This window comes from Amblyomma americanum, chromosome 1 (genome assembly GCF_052857255.1).
Source record: "Amblyomma americanum isolate KBUSLIRL-KWMA chromosome 1, ASM5285725v1, whole genome shotgun sequence".
NCBI lineage: Eukaryota > Metazoa > Arthropoda > Arachnida > Ixodida > Ixodidae > Amblyomma > Amblyomma americanum.
Genome location: NC_135497.1, coordinates 441,707,496 through 441,722,129, shown reverse-complemented (window position 1 = coordinate 441,722,129; position 14,634 = coordinate 441,707,496).

Sequence of the window (14,634 nt, the reverse complement as noted above, 5' to 3'; positions counted from 1 at the left end):
TGTTTCACATGCAAACACAAACGCTAGCAAATCCCGCTGCCACAGAGCGACACCTCTTTTGAAGCCTGTTTCACCAGCAAACACAAACGCTAGCGAATCCTGTTGCCATAGAGAGAAACCTCTTTTGAAGCTTATTTAACAAGCAAGCACAAATGCTAGCGATGCCTGCTGCCACGGAGCGAAACCTCGTTTTAATCCTGTTTCACAAGCAAGCACAAACGCGATCGAATCCTGCTGCCACGAAGCGAAACAACTTTTTAAGACTGTTCAAAAGCAAGCACAAACGCTAGCGAATTCTGCTGCCATGGAGCGAAACCTCTTTTGAAGCCTGTTTCACAAGCAAGCACGAATGCTAGCGAATCGTGATGCCAGGGAGCGAAACCTCTTTTGAAATCTGTTTCACAAGCAACCACAAACGCTAGCGATTTCTTCTGCCGTGAAGCGAAACATATTTTGAAGCCTGTTTCAAAAGCAAGCACAAAGGCTAGCTAATCCTGGTGCCACGAAGCGAAACCTCTTTTGAAGTCTGTTTCACAAGCGAGCACAAACACTAGTGAATCCTGCTGCCACGGAGCGAAACCTCTTTTGAAGCCAGTCTCCCAAGCAAGAACGAAAGCTAGCGAATCCTGATGCCACGGAGCGAAACCTCTTTTGAAGCCTGTTTCACATGCAAACACAAACATTAGCAAATCCCGCTGCCACAGTGCGACACCTCTTTTGAAGCCTGTTTCACAAGCAAACACAAACGCTAGCGAATCCTGTTGCCATAGAGAGAAACCTCTTTTGAAGCTTATGTAACAAGCAAGCACAAATGCTAGCGATGCCTGCTGCTACGGAGCGAAACCTCTTTTTATGTCTGTTTCGCAAACAAGCACAAACACTAGCCAATCCTGCTGCTACGGAGCGAAACTTATTTTGAAGCCTGTTTCACAAGCAAGCACAAATGTTAGCGAGTCCTGCTGCCACGAAGCGAAACCTCTTTTGAAGCCTGTTTCACAAGCAAGCACAAATGCTAGCGAATCCTGCTGCCATGGAGCGCAGCTTCTTTGAAGCTTGTTTAACAAGCAAGCACAAGTGCTAGCGAATCCTGCTGCCATGAAGCGAAACCAATTTTGAAGCCTGTTTCACAAGCAAGCAAAAACGCTAGCGAATCGTGCTGCCACGGAGCGAAACCTCTATTGAAACCTGTTTCACAAGCAAGCACAAACTTTAGCCAATCCTGCTGCCACGGAGCGAAACCTCTTTTGAAGCCTGTTTGACAAGCAAGCACAAACGCTAGCGAATCCTGCTGCCACAGAGCGAAACCTTTTTTGAAGCCTGTTTCACAAGCAAGCACAAATGCTAGCGAGTCCTGCTGCCACGGAGCGAAACCTCCTTTGAATCCTGTTTCACAAGCAAGCACAAACGTTGGCGAATCCTGATGCCCTGAAGCGAGACCTCTTTTGAAGCCTGTTTCACAAGCAATCACAAACGCTAGTGATTCCTGCTGCCACGAAGCGAAACATCTCTTTAAGACTGTTTCAAAAGCAAGCACAAACGCTAGCTAATCCTGGTGCCACGAAGCGAAACCTCTTTTGAAGTCTGTTTCACAAGCAAGCACAAACACTAGCGAATCCTGCTGCCACGGAGCGAAACCTCTTTTGAAGCCTCTATCACAAGCAAGGAGAAATGTTAGCGAATCCTGCTGCCACGAAGCGAAACCTCTTTTGAAGCCTGTTTCACAAGCAAACACCAATGCTAGCGAATCCTGCTGCCACAGAGCGAATCCTCTTTTGAAGATTGTATAACAAGCAAACACAAACGCTAGCGAATCCTGCTGCCCCGGAGCGAAAGCTCTTTTGAAGCCAGTTTCACAAGCAAGAACGAACGCTAGCGAATCCTGATGCCACGGAGCGAAACCTCTTTTGAAGCCTGTTTCACATGCAAACACAAACGCTAGTGAATCCTCCTGCCACGGAGTGAAACCTCTTTTGAAGCCTGTTTCACTAGCAAGCACAAACGTTAGCAAATCCCGCTGCCACAGAGCGACACCTCCTTTTATTCCTGTTTCACAAGCAAGCACAAACGCTAGCAAATCCTGCTGCCACGAAGCGAAACATCTTTTTAAGACTGTTTCACAAGCAAGCACAAATGCTAGCGAATCCTGCTGCCACGGAGCGCAACTCTTTTGAAGCTTGTTAAACAAGCAAGCACAAGTGCTAGCGAATCCTGCTGCCACGGAGCGAAACCACTTTTGAAGCCAGTTTCACAAGCAAGCAAAAACGCTAGCGAATCGTGCTGCCACGGAGCGAAACCTCTATTGAAACCTGTTTCACAAGCAAGCACAAACTCTAGCCAATCCTGCTGCCACCGAGCGAAACCTCTTTTGAAACCTGCTTCAGAAGCAAGCACAAACGCTAGCGAATCCTGCTGCCACGGAGCAAAACCTCTTTTGAAGCCTGTTTCACAAGCAAGCACAAACGCTAGCGAATCATGCTGCAACGGAGCGAAACCTTTTTTGAAGCCTGTTTCACAAGCAAGCACAAATGCTAGCGAATACTGCTGCCACGGAGCGAAACCTCCTTTGAATCTTGTTTCACAAGGAAGCACAAACGTTGGCGAATCCTGATGCCCTGAAGCGAGACCTCTTTTGAAGCCTGTTTCACAAGCAAGCACAAACGCTAGTGAATCCTGCTGCCACGAAGCGAAACATCTTTTTAAGACTGTTTCACAAGCAAGCACAAACGCTAGGGAATCCTGCTGCCCCGGAGCGAAAGCTCTTTTGAAGCCAGTCTCCCAAGCAGGAACAAAAGCAAGCGAATCCTGATGCCACGGAGCGAAACCTCTTTTGGAGCATGTTTCACATGCAAACACAAACGCTAGCAAATCCCGCTGCCACAGAGCGACACCTCTTTTGAAGCCTGTTTCACCAGCAAACACAAACGCTAGCGAATCCTGTTGCCATAGAGAGAAACCTCTTTTGAAGCTTATTTAACAAGCAAGCACAAATGCTAGCGATGCCTGCTGCCACGGAGCGAAACCTCGTTTTAATCCTGTTGCACAAGCAAGCACAAACGCGATCGAATCCTGCTGCCACGAAGCGAAACAACTTTTTAAGACTGTTTCACAAGCGAGCACAAACACTAGTGAATCCTGCTGCCACGGAGCGAAACCTCTTTTGAAGCCAGTCTCCCAAGCAAGAACGAAAGCTAGCGAATCCTGATGCCACGGAGCGAAACCTCTTTTGAAGCCTGTTTCACATGCAAACACAAACATTAGCAAATCCCGCTGCCACAGTGCGACACCTCTTTTGAAGCCTGTTTCACAAGCAAACACAAACGCTAGCGAATCCTGTTGACATAGAGACAAACCTCTTTTGAAGCTTATGTAACAAGCAAGCACAAATGCTAGCGATGCCTGCTGCTACGGAGCGAAACCTCTTTTTATGTCTGTTTCGCAAACAAGCACAAACACTAGCCAATCCTGCTGCTACGGAGCGAAACTTATTTTGAAGCCTGTTTCACAAGCAAGCACAAATGTTAGCGAGTCCTGCTGCCACGAAGCGAAACCTCTTTTGAAGCCTGTTTCACAAGCAAGCACAAATGCTAGCGAATCCTGCTGCCATGGAGCGCAGCTTCTTTGAAGCTTGTTTAACAAGCAAGCACAAGTGCTAGCGAATCCTGCTGCCATGAAGCAAAACCAATTTTGAAGCCTGTTTCACAAGCAAGCAAAAACGCTAGCGAATCGTGCTGCCACGGAGCGAAACCTCTATTGAAACCTGTTTCACAAGCAAGCACAAACTTTAGCCAATCCTGCTGCCACGGAGCGAAACCTCTTTTGAAGCCTGTTTGACAAGCAAGCACAAACGCTAGCGAATCCTGCTGCCACAGAGCGAAACCTTTTTTGAAGCCTGTTTCACAAGCAAGCACAAATGCTAGCGAGTCCTGCTGCCACGGAGCGAAACCTCCTTTGAATCCTGTTTCACAAGCAAGCACAAACGTTGGCGAATCCTGATGCCCTGAAGCGAGACCTCTTTTGAAGCTGTTTCACAAGCAATCACAAACGCTAGTGATTCCTGCTGCCACGAAGCGAAACATCTCTTTAAGACTGTTTCAAAAGCAAGCACAAACGCTAGCTAATCCTGGTGCCACGAAGCGAAACCTCTTTTGAAGTCTGTTTCACAAGCAAGCACAAACACTAGCGAATCCAGCTGCCACGGAGCGAAACCTCTTTTGAAGCCTCTATCACAAGCAAGGAGAAATGTTAGCGAATCCTGCTGCCACGAAGCGAAACCTCTTTTGAAGCCTGTTTCACAAGCAAACACCAATGCTAGCGAATCCTGCTGCCACAGAGCGAATCCTCTTTTGAAGATTGTATAACAAGCAAACACAAACGCTAGCGAATCCTGCTGCCCCGGAGCGAAAGCTCTTTTGAAGCCAGTTTCACAAGCAAGAACGAACGCTAGCGAATCCTGATGCCACGGAGCGAAACCTCTTTTGAAGCCTGTTTCACATGCAAACACAAACGCTAGTGAATCCTCCTGCCACGGAGTGAAACCTCTTTTGAAGCCTGTTTCACTAGCAAGCACAAACGTTAGCAAATCCCGCTGCCACAGAGCGACACCTCCTTTTATTCCTGTTTCACAAGCAAGCACAAACGCTAGCAAATCCTGCTGCCACGAAGCGAAACATCTTTTTAAGACTGTTTCACAAGCAAGCACAAACGCTAGCGAATCAAGTCTAGAAGTCTTTATTGAGTAACACAAACAAAATGTATACACAGATATTTGGACCGATAGCCAATGAGGCTAGTAAGCGGTCCAATACAAAATAACATATAGGACAGCAATCACAAACACTTTGAAGAAAAACTAACTTTGTAGCCTTGCTTCCATTCCCAAAAAATGTTTCTTGCATGTCAGTTTGAAATTCCTAGCTTGCTTTATTTCAATTGGCAACGAGTTCCAAATTATCGCTCCTGTAAATTCTATTCGTCTTTCTCCGTACGCATTATGGCAAATTGGAAGGTTAAAATTGCCATTGCTGGCTTGTCTAGTGTTGCGGACGGGAATACTGAATGCACCAAGAAGTAAGGGGTAGTCGGTATTTATAATATTATTAACCATAAGAGCTATTTTGTAATCGCGTAGGGTTGTGAATGACATGATTTGCATTGCGTCAAAAATGTTATTGTTAGAACTATTCGAAGAAGGTAATCCCATGGTTTTTAAGGCACGTTTTTGTAGTCTTAGCAATGGTGTTAAATACGTTTTGTATGTGATTCCCCATGATTCACTGCAATAACTGAGATGACTGTGACATAATGAAAAATACAGTGATCTAAGAATAGCAGGTGGAAAGTGCCGCCGTGCCTTAGCCAAGGTAAAACAACCGTACGCAATCTTTTTACACACATTGTGCACCTGTTCCTTCCAAGACAAGTGGTAGTCAAACATGACCCCTAAATATTTAAAAGAAGACACACTATCAATAACATTGTTGCCAACACATATAGAAAAATCACTTGAGTCAATACACTTTTGTTTTGAACGAAAAATAACATATTTAGTTTTTTCGGTGTTTAAAGATAGATGATTATTACGAAACCAGGTCGAAATACGTTGGAGTTCATTGTTAATAGGATTTTATATTGACTCAAGTGAGTTGCCAGTAAAGATAAGTGCAGTGTCATCCGCATACATCAAAATTTGAGAACACTGTATTGCATTGGGGAGGTCATTAATAAAGATTGAAAATAAAAGCGGTCCCAGAACTGACCCCTGGGGTACACCACACGTAACAGTTTGGTATGCAGACTTGAACTGTTTGAGGACAACGTGCTGCTGTCGTGAATAAAGATAACTTTTAAAGAATTCAAGTGCCCCGCTACGCACACCATATGCTTCCAGTTTCATTAAAAGAATGGAGTGTGAGACTGTGTCGAAAACTTTTTTGATGTCAATAAATACGCTTACAGCAACATTATGATTATGAAGAGCAGATAGGATAAGCTGTGATAGGGTAACTACAGCCGTGGACGTGGACCTGCTAGAAACAAATCCGTGTTGCTGAGGACAAATAATATGATTAGCATCAACAAAGTTTTTCAGTTGGAAAGCAATTAGTTTTTCAAAAATGGTATTTACGACACTCAGTACAGATATTGGCCTGTAACTAGACGGGTTGTTAGGGTCACCAGTTTTAAATAACGGAACAACATTTGCAACTTTTAAAGTATCGGGGTATAAGCTAAAGTGTATCGCGTGATTGAGTATTCTGCACCAAGGAACACAAAACAAATCAATGTTGTCCTTGATTACCTTAGCCATTATTCCGTCTGGCCCGGCCGCTTTATTCGTGGGCATGTTCGCCACAACACTTGCAACTTCATCGCTAGTAATGTTCGAGAAACTGAATTCATTATTAATACATCGAGGTACGCCGGATGTCACTGAAGCTAAGGGAGTAGGTTGCGCACTGTTCTGACCGTAGGTTGTGAAGAACTGATTAAACTGGTCTGCAGTGTCTATTGACAAGTTGTCAGGAACGATCTGTTTTCTTTTAACTGTTCCCGTAACTTCTACTACAATCTTCCATACTTGCTTAGTGTCATTTCCTTGACGATTAACCAAATTAGTATAATACAATTTCTTTGATTTTCTCATCAGCGCCACGGATTTGTTTCTGTAATACTTAAACTGTTTCAAGTAATAAGCATTTGTTCTGTTGTTTTTGAGCTTATTGTAGTATGAATCCTTTTTTTTCAATACTGTATTTCCTCAGTAATCCAAGGACATATGGCATGTTTATAGTTGCGCCGAGAAAACTTCAGCGTAGACTTAGTAATTGCATCGGAAACAGCAGATACGAAGTTAGCAAATTCAGTGTGAACGTCACTGTGACACAGATTTTCGAAATGAATAGATTCGAGCAAACGCCTGACATGCGCGTAGTCCACCCGTGAAAATACATTGGTATGGGTAGGGCAAGTACAATCGATACCCGACCGTGGCAAGAACAGAAAAGTTGAACAGTGATCAGCTATGTTTTGGTTACAAACACCAGCACAGGCATCCATATCACGGTTACATAAGATGTGATCAATAATTGTTGCAGACTGATGTGTAATTCTAGTGGGCACATTGATAACGTTCTTGAGGTTGAACGATTCCAGTAAGAAAATATAATCTGGACAGTCATCCTTTGATAAGTCGATATTGAAATCACCAAATATTGCTAACTGATTATTAAAAGACATCAGAGGAACCAGAATGGACTCCATATCAGATATGAACTGACTTGTGCACGTGTTTGGCGGACGATATACCACGCCTATTACGACGTCTGTCTTAAGGCGAATAAAAAGTGCTTCCGTGGTTTTAGAGCTCAGAGAGGAATCCGAGAGTTGTTGATAATCTATGCCGTTTTTATAAAAAGAGCAACGCCACCCCCTCGTGCGGTGCTATCTCTTGGTAAAGATAGCGTTGTGTAACCCGGTATGTACGGTATTTCTCTTTTCTTAAGCCAGGTTTCAGTTACAGCGATAAGATCATACTGGAAAGAATGTTGCGATAAATGTACAGTGAGTTGGTCTAGATTTTTATTTATGCTGCGGACATTGCAATGAAAAATGGAAAGGTTTTCGCTCTCGCGCCACTTAGCCATGATTTCCTCAACGGAAAAAGCCATGTTTCTAGACTACCTGAGCAAGATCAGCGTCACAGGTTATATGTAGAACATGCGAGGTATCTGTCTTGCGCATCAGGATCTTGCCATCAGATACCCATGTGTGTTTCCACTGTTTTTCCTTTTTGGCTTTCCGTGCTTTACCTAGCAAATTTTTAATTGCCGGGCACAAATGTTCGTTGATGAACACGGGATTCTCGTGATCATCAAAGCTCAGAAGTGTAGTGTTCAGCCGTTGCTTTTTCGCTTTTTTCAGAATGCTGCCTCTCACTTTCCTGGAGGCAAACTTAACAATCATGTTGGGTTCGTCCTTGTTTTTTGAGGGCACACGATGGATAGCTTCAACATCGGATTCATCGAACTCGGTGCTCAAGAGATGACAGATCGATGTCATCACTGAAATCAGATTTTCACTGGGTGCTGGAGGGATGCCTTTTATTTCAAGGTTATTTCTTCTACTGTACTGCTGCAGTTCAGTTAATTCGTGCCTGAGAGTTTTCACTTCATTTGTGAGTCGGTTGTTTTCTTTTTTCATTTCCTGGTTTACGTTTTTCAAGTCAGACAAGGTCTTTTTGAGCTCAGAGATCTCTGTTCTAAATTCTTTGAACTTTTCATTGATAAAGCCCATTGAAGTTTTGACAGATTCCATTTCAGATTCAATCACATGTTTTAAATCTTGCTTTAGTTCACTTTGCTTAGAGTCAAACTGTGCACTCAAGTCAGTCATAGCCTTTACAAGTTCTTTTATGGTTGAAGGAGGCTTATCACAAATGCTGGACACAAACACGAACGGAGCAATCCAGTAGCCTAAGATCAATGTTTGTAATCAAAGATACAGGATACACACCTGCAATGAACGAAGAAGGCGGTTAGCCTCTGCCTGGTTGCGAAGGCTGCCTGGATTGCTAAGTGAATGATGTGGGGACCGTCGTGCTGTGGTTATATAGGGGACGCCGTTGATATCGGACAGTAGTGCGCAGGTGCGGCTTGCCAGTAGAGAAGGAGGGAGGGGGACGATCCGTGGACACGTGTAGGTTCCGCCAGCAGTGACGGTAGCAGCTTCGGATTCCGCTTCTCAAACGTGCATTTCTGCAATGAACGAAGAAGGCGGTTAGCCTCTGCCTGGTTGTGAAGGCTGCCTGGATTGCTCCGTGAATGATGTAGGGACCGTCGTGCTGCGGTTATATAGGGGACGCCATTGATATCGGATAGTAGTGCGCAGGTGCGGCTTGCCACAAAGCGAATCCTGCTGCCACAAAGCGAAACCTTTATTGAAGCCTGTTTCACAAGCAAGCACAAATGCTAGCGAATCCTGCTGCCACGGAGCGCAACTCTTTTGAAGCTTGTTAAACAAGCAACAACAAGTGCTAGCGAATCCTGCTGCCACGGAGCGAAACCACTTTTGAAGCCAGTTTCATAAGCAAGCAAAAACGCTAGCGAATCGTGCTGCCACGGAGCGAAACCTCTATTGAAACCTGTTTCACAAGCAAGCACAAACTCTAGCCAATCCTGCTGCCACCGAGCGAAACCTCTTTTGAAACCTGCTTCAGAAGCAAGCACAAACGCTAGCGAATCCTGCTGCCACGGAGCAAAACCTCTTTTGAAGCCTGTTTCACAAGCAAGCACAAACGCTAGCGAATCATGCTGCCACGGAGCGAAACCTTTTTTGAAGCCTGTTTCACAAGCAAGCACAAATGCTAGCGAATCCTGCTGCCACGGAGCGATACCTCCTTTGAATACTGTTTCACAAGCAAGCACAAACGTTGGCAAATCCTGATGCCCTGAAGCGAGAACTCTTTTGAAGCCTGTTTCACAAGCAAGCACAAACGCTAGTGAATCCTGCTGCCACGAAGCGAAACATCTTTTTAAGACTGATTCACAAGCAAGCACAAACGCTAAGGAATCCTGCTGCCCCGGAGCGAAAGCTCTTTTGAAGCCAGTCTCCCAAGCAGGAACGAAAGCAAGCGAATCCTGATGCCACGGAGCGAAACCTCTTTTGGAGCCTGTTTCATATGCAAACACAAACGCTAGCAAATCCCACTGCCACAGAGCGACACCTCTTTTGAAGCCTGTTTCACCAGCAAACACAAACGCTAGCGAATCCTGTTGCCATAGAGAGAAACCTCTTTTGAAGCCTGTTTCACAAGCAAGCCCGAATGCTAGCGAATCGTGATGCCACGGAGCGAAACCTCTTTTGAAATCTGTTTCACAAGCAACCACAAACGCTAGCGATTTCTTCTGCCATGAAGCGAAACATATTTTGAAGCCTGTTTGAAAAGCAAGCACAAAGGCTAGCTAATCCTGGTGCCACAAAGCGAAACCTCTTTTGAAGGCTGTTTCACAAGCGAGCACAAACACTAGTGAATCCTGCTGCCACGGAGCGAAACCTCTTTTGAAGCCAGTCTCCCAAGCAAGAACGAAAGCTAGCGAATCCTGATGCCACGGAGCGAAACCTCTTTTGAAGCCTGTTTCACATGCAAACACAAACATTAGCAAATCCCGCTGCCACAGTGCGACACCTCTTTTGAAGCCTGTTTCACAAGCAAACACAAACGCTAGCGAATCCTGTTGCCATAGAGAGAAACCTCTTTTGAAGCTTATTTAACAAGCAAGCACAAATGCTAGCGATGCCTGCTGCCACGGAGCGAAACCTCTTTTTATGTCTGTTTCGCAAACAAGCACAAACACTAGCCAATCCTGCTGCTACGGAGCGAAACCTATTTTGAAGCCTGTTTCACAAGCAAGCACAAATATTAGCGAGTCCTGCTGCCACGAAGCGAAACCTCTTTTGAAGCCTGTTTCACAAGCAAGCACAAATGCTAGCGAATCCTGCTGCCATGGAGCGCAACTTCTTTGAAGCTTGTTTAACAAGCAAGCACAAGTGCTAGCGAATCCTGCTGCCACGAAGCGAAACCAATTTTGAAGCCTGTTTCACAAGCAAGAAAAACGCTAGCGAATCGCGCTGCCACGGAGCGAAACCTCTATTGAAACCTGTTTCACAAGCAAGCACAAACTCTAGCCAATCCTTCTGCCACGGAGCGAAACCTCTTTTGAAGCCTGTTTGACAAGCAAGCACAAACGCTAGCGAATCCTGCTGCCACGGAGCGAAACCTTTTTTGAAGCCTGTTTCACAAGCAAGCACAAATGCTAGCGAGTCCTGCTGCCACGGAGCGAAACCTCCTTTGAATCTTGTTTCACAAGCAAGCACAAACGTTGGCGAATCCTGATTTCCTGAAGCGAGACCTCTTTTGAAGCCTGTTTCACAAGCAATCACAAACGCTAGTGATTCCTGCTGCCACGAAGCGAAACATCTTTTTAAGACTGTTTCACAAGAAAGCACAAACACTCGCGATTTCTTCTGCCGCGAAGCGAAACATATTTTGAAGCCTGTTTCAAAAGCAAGCACAAACGCTAGCTAATCCTGGTGCCACGAAGCGAAACCTCTTTTGAAGTCTGTTTCACAAGCAAGCACAAACACTAGCGAATCCTGCTGCCACGGAGCAAAACCTCTTTTGAAGCCTCTATCACAAGCAAGGAGAAATGTTAGCGAATCCCGCTGCCACGAAGCGAAACCTCTTTTGAAGCCAGTTTCACAAGCAAACACCAATGCTAGCGAATCCTGCTGCCACAGAGCGAAACCTCTTTTGAAGATTGTATAACAAGCAAACACAAACGCTAGCGAATCCTGCTGCCTCGGAGCGAAAGCTCTTTTGAAGCCAGTTTCGCAAGCAAGAACGAACGCTAGCGAATCCTGATGCCACGGAGCGAAACCTCTTTTGAAGCCTGTTTGACAAGCAAGCACAAACGCTAGCTAATCCTGCTGCCACGGAGCGAAACCATTTTGAAGCCTGTTTCACAAAAAAGCACAAATGCTAGCGAATCCTGCTGCCACGGAGCGAAACCACTTTTGAAGCCAGTTTCACAAGCAAGCAAAAACGCTATCGAATCGTGCTGCCACGGAGCGAAACCTCCTTTGAATCCTGTTTCACAAGCAAGCACAAACGTTGGCGAATCCTGATGCCCTGAAGCGAGACCAATTTTGAAGCCTGTTTCACAAGCAAGCACAAACGCTAGTGAATCCTGCTGCCACGAAGCGAAACATCTTTTTAAGACTGTTTCACAAGCAAGCACAAACGCTAGGGAATGCTGCTGCCCCGGAGCGAAACCTCTTTTGAAGCCAGTCTCCCAAGCAAGAACGAAAGCTAGCGAATCCTGATGCCACGGAGCGAAACCTCTTTTGAAGCCTGTTTGACAAGCAAGCACAAACGCTAGCGAATCCTGCTGCCACGGAGCGAAACCTTTTTTGAAGCCTGTTTCACAAGCAAGCACAAATGCTAGCGAATCCTGCTGCCAGGGAGCGAAACCACTTTTTAAGCCAGTTTCACAAGCAAGCAAAAACGCTAGCGAATCGTGCTGCCACGGAGCAAAACCTCTTTTGAAGCCTGTTTCACAAGCAAGCGCAAAAGCTAGCGAATCATGCTGCCACGGAGCGAAACCTTTTTTGAAGCCTGTTTCACAAGCAAGCACAAATGCTAGCGAATTCTGCTGCCACGGAGCGATACCTCCTTTGAATCCTGTTTCACAAGCAAGCACAAACGTTGGCAAATCCTGATGCCCTGAAGCGAGACCTCTTTTGAAGCCTGTTTCTCAAGCAAGCACAAACGCTAGTGAATCCTGCTGCCACGAAGCGAAACATCTTTTTAAGACTGTTTCACAAGCAAGCACAAACGCTAGGGAATCCTGCTGCCCCAGAAAGAAAGCTCTTTTGAAGCCAGTCTCCCAAGCAGGAACGAAAGCAAGCGAATCCTGATGCCACGGAGCGAAACCTCTTTTGGAGCCTGTTTCATATGCAAACACAAACGCTAGCAAATCCCATTGCCACAGAGCGACACCTCTTTTGAAGCCTGTTTCACCAGCAAACACAAACGCTAGCGAATCCTGTTGCCATAGAGAGAAACCTCTTTTGAAGCTTATTTAACAAGCAAGCACAAATGCTAGCGATGCCTGCTGCCACGGAGCGAAACCTCGTTTTAATCCTGTTTCACAAGCAAGCACAAACGCGATCGAATCCTGCTGCCACGAAGCGAAACAACTTTTTAAGACTGTTTCAAAAGCAAGCACAAACGCTAGCGAATTCTGCTGCCATAGAGCGAAACCTCTTTTGAAGCCTGTTTCACAAGCAAGCACGAATGCTAGCGAATCGTGATGCCACGGAGCGAAACCTCTTTTGAAATCTGTTTCACAAGCAACCACAAACGCTAGCGATTTCTTCTGCCATGAAGCGAAACATATTTTGAAGCCTGTTTGAAAAGCAAGCACAAAGGCTAGCTAATCCTGGTGCCACGAAGCGAAACCTCTTTTGAAGTCTGTTTCACAAGCGAGCACAAACACTAGTGAATCCTGCTGCCACGGAGCGAAACCTCTTTTGAAGCCAGTCTCCCAAGCAAGAACGAAAGCTAGCGAATCCTGATGCCACGGAGCGAAACCTCTTTTGAAGCCTGTTTCACATGCAAACACAAACATTAGCAAATCCCGCTGCCACAGTGCGACACCTCTTTTGAAGCCTGTTTCACCAGCAAACACAAACGCTAGCGAATCCTGTTGCCATAGAGAGAAACCTCTTTTGAAGCTTATTTAACAAGCAAGCACAAATGCTAGCGATGCCTGCTGCCACGGAGCGAAACATCGTTTTAATCCTGTTTCACAAGCAAGCACAAACGCGATCGAATCCTGCTGCCACGAAGCGAAACAACTTTTTAAGACTGTTTCACAAGCAAACACAAACGCTAGCGAATCCTGTTGCCATAGAGAGAAACCTCTTTTGAAGCTTATTTAACAAGCAAGCACAAATGCTAGCGATGCCTGCTGCCACGGAGCGAAACCTCTTTTTATGTCTGTTTCGCAAACAAGCACAAACACTAGCCAATCCTGCTGCTATGGAGCGAAACCTATTTTGAAGCCTGTTTCACAAGCAAGCACAAATGTTAGCGAGTCCTGCTGCCACGAAGCGAAACCTCTTTTGAAGCCTGTTTCACAAGCAAGCACAAATGCTAGCGAATCCTGCTGCCATGGAGCGCAACTTCTTTGAAGCTTGTTTAACAAGCAAGCACAAGTGCTAGCGAATCCTGCTGCCACGAAGCGAAACCAATTTTGAAGCCTGTTTCACAAGCAAGAAAAACGCTAGCGAATCGTGCTGCCACGGAGCGAAACCTCTATTGAAACCTGTTTCACAAGCAAGCACAAACTCTAGCCAATCCTTCTGCCACGGAGCGAAACCTCTTTTGAAGCCTGTTTGACAAGCAAGCACAAACGCTAGCGAATCCTGCTGCCACGGAGCGAAACCTTTTTTGAAGCCTGTTTCACAAGCAAGCACAAATGCTAGCGAGTCCTGCTGCCACGGAGCGAAACCTCCTTTGAATCCTGTTTCACAAGCAAGCACAAACGTTGGCGAATCCTGATTTCCTGAAGCGAGACCTCTTTTGAAGCCTGTTTCACAAGCAATCACAAACGCTAGTGATTCCTGCTGCCACGAAGCGAAACATCTTTTTAAGACTGTTTCACAAGAAAGCACAAACACTCGCGATTTCTTCTGCCGCGAAGCGAAACATATTTTGAAGCCTGTTTCAAAAGCAAGCACAAACGCTAGCTAATCCTGGTGCCACGAAGCGAAACCTCTTTTGAAGTCTGTTTCACAAGCAAGCACAAACACTAGCGAATCCTGCTGCCACGGAGCAAAACCTCTTTTGAAGCCTCTATCACAAGCAAGGAGAAATGTTAGCGAATCCCGCTGCCACGAAGCGAAACCTCTTTTGAAGCCAGTTTCACAAGCAAACACCAATGCTAGCGAATCCTGCTGCCACAGAGCGAAACCTCTTTTGAAGATTGTATTACAAGCAAACACAAACGCTAGCGAATCCTGCTGCCTCGGAGCGAAAGCTCTTTTGAAGCCAGTTTCCTTTGCTGCAGCAGT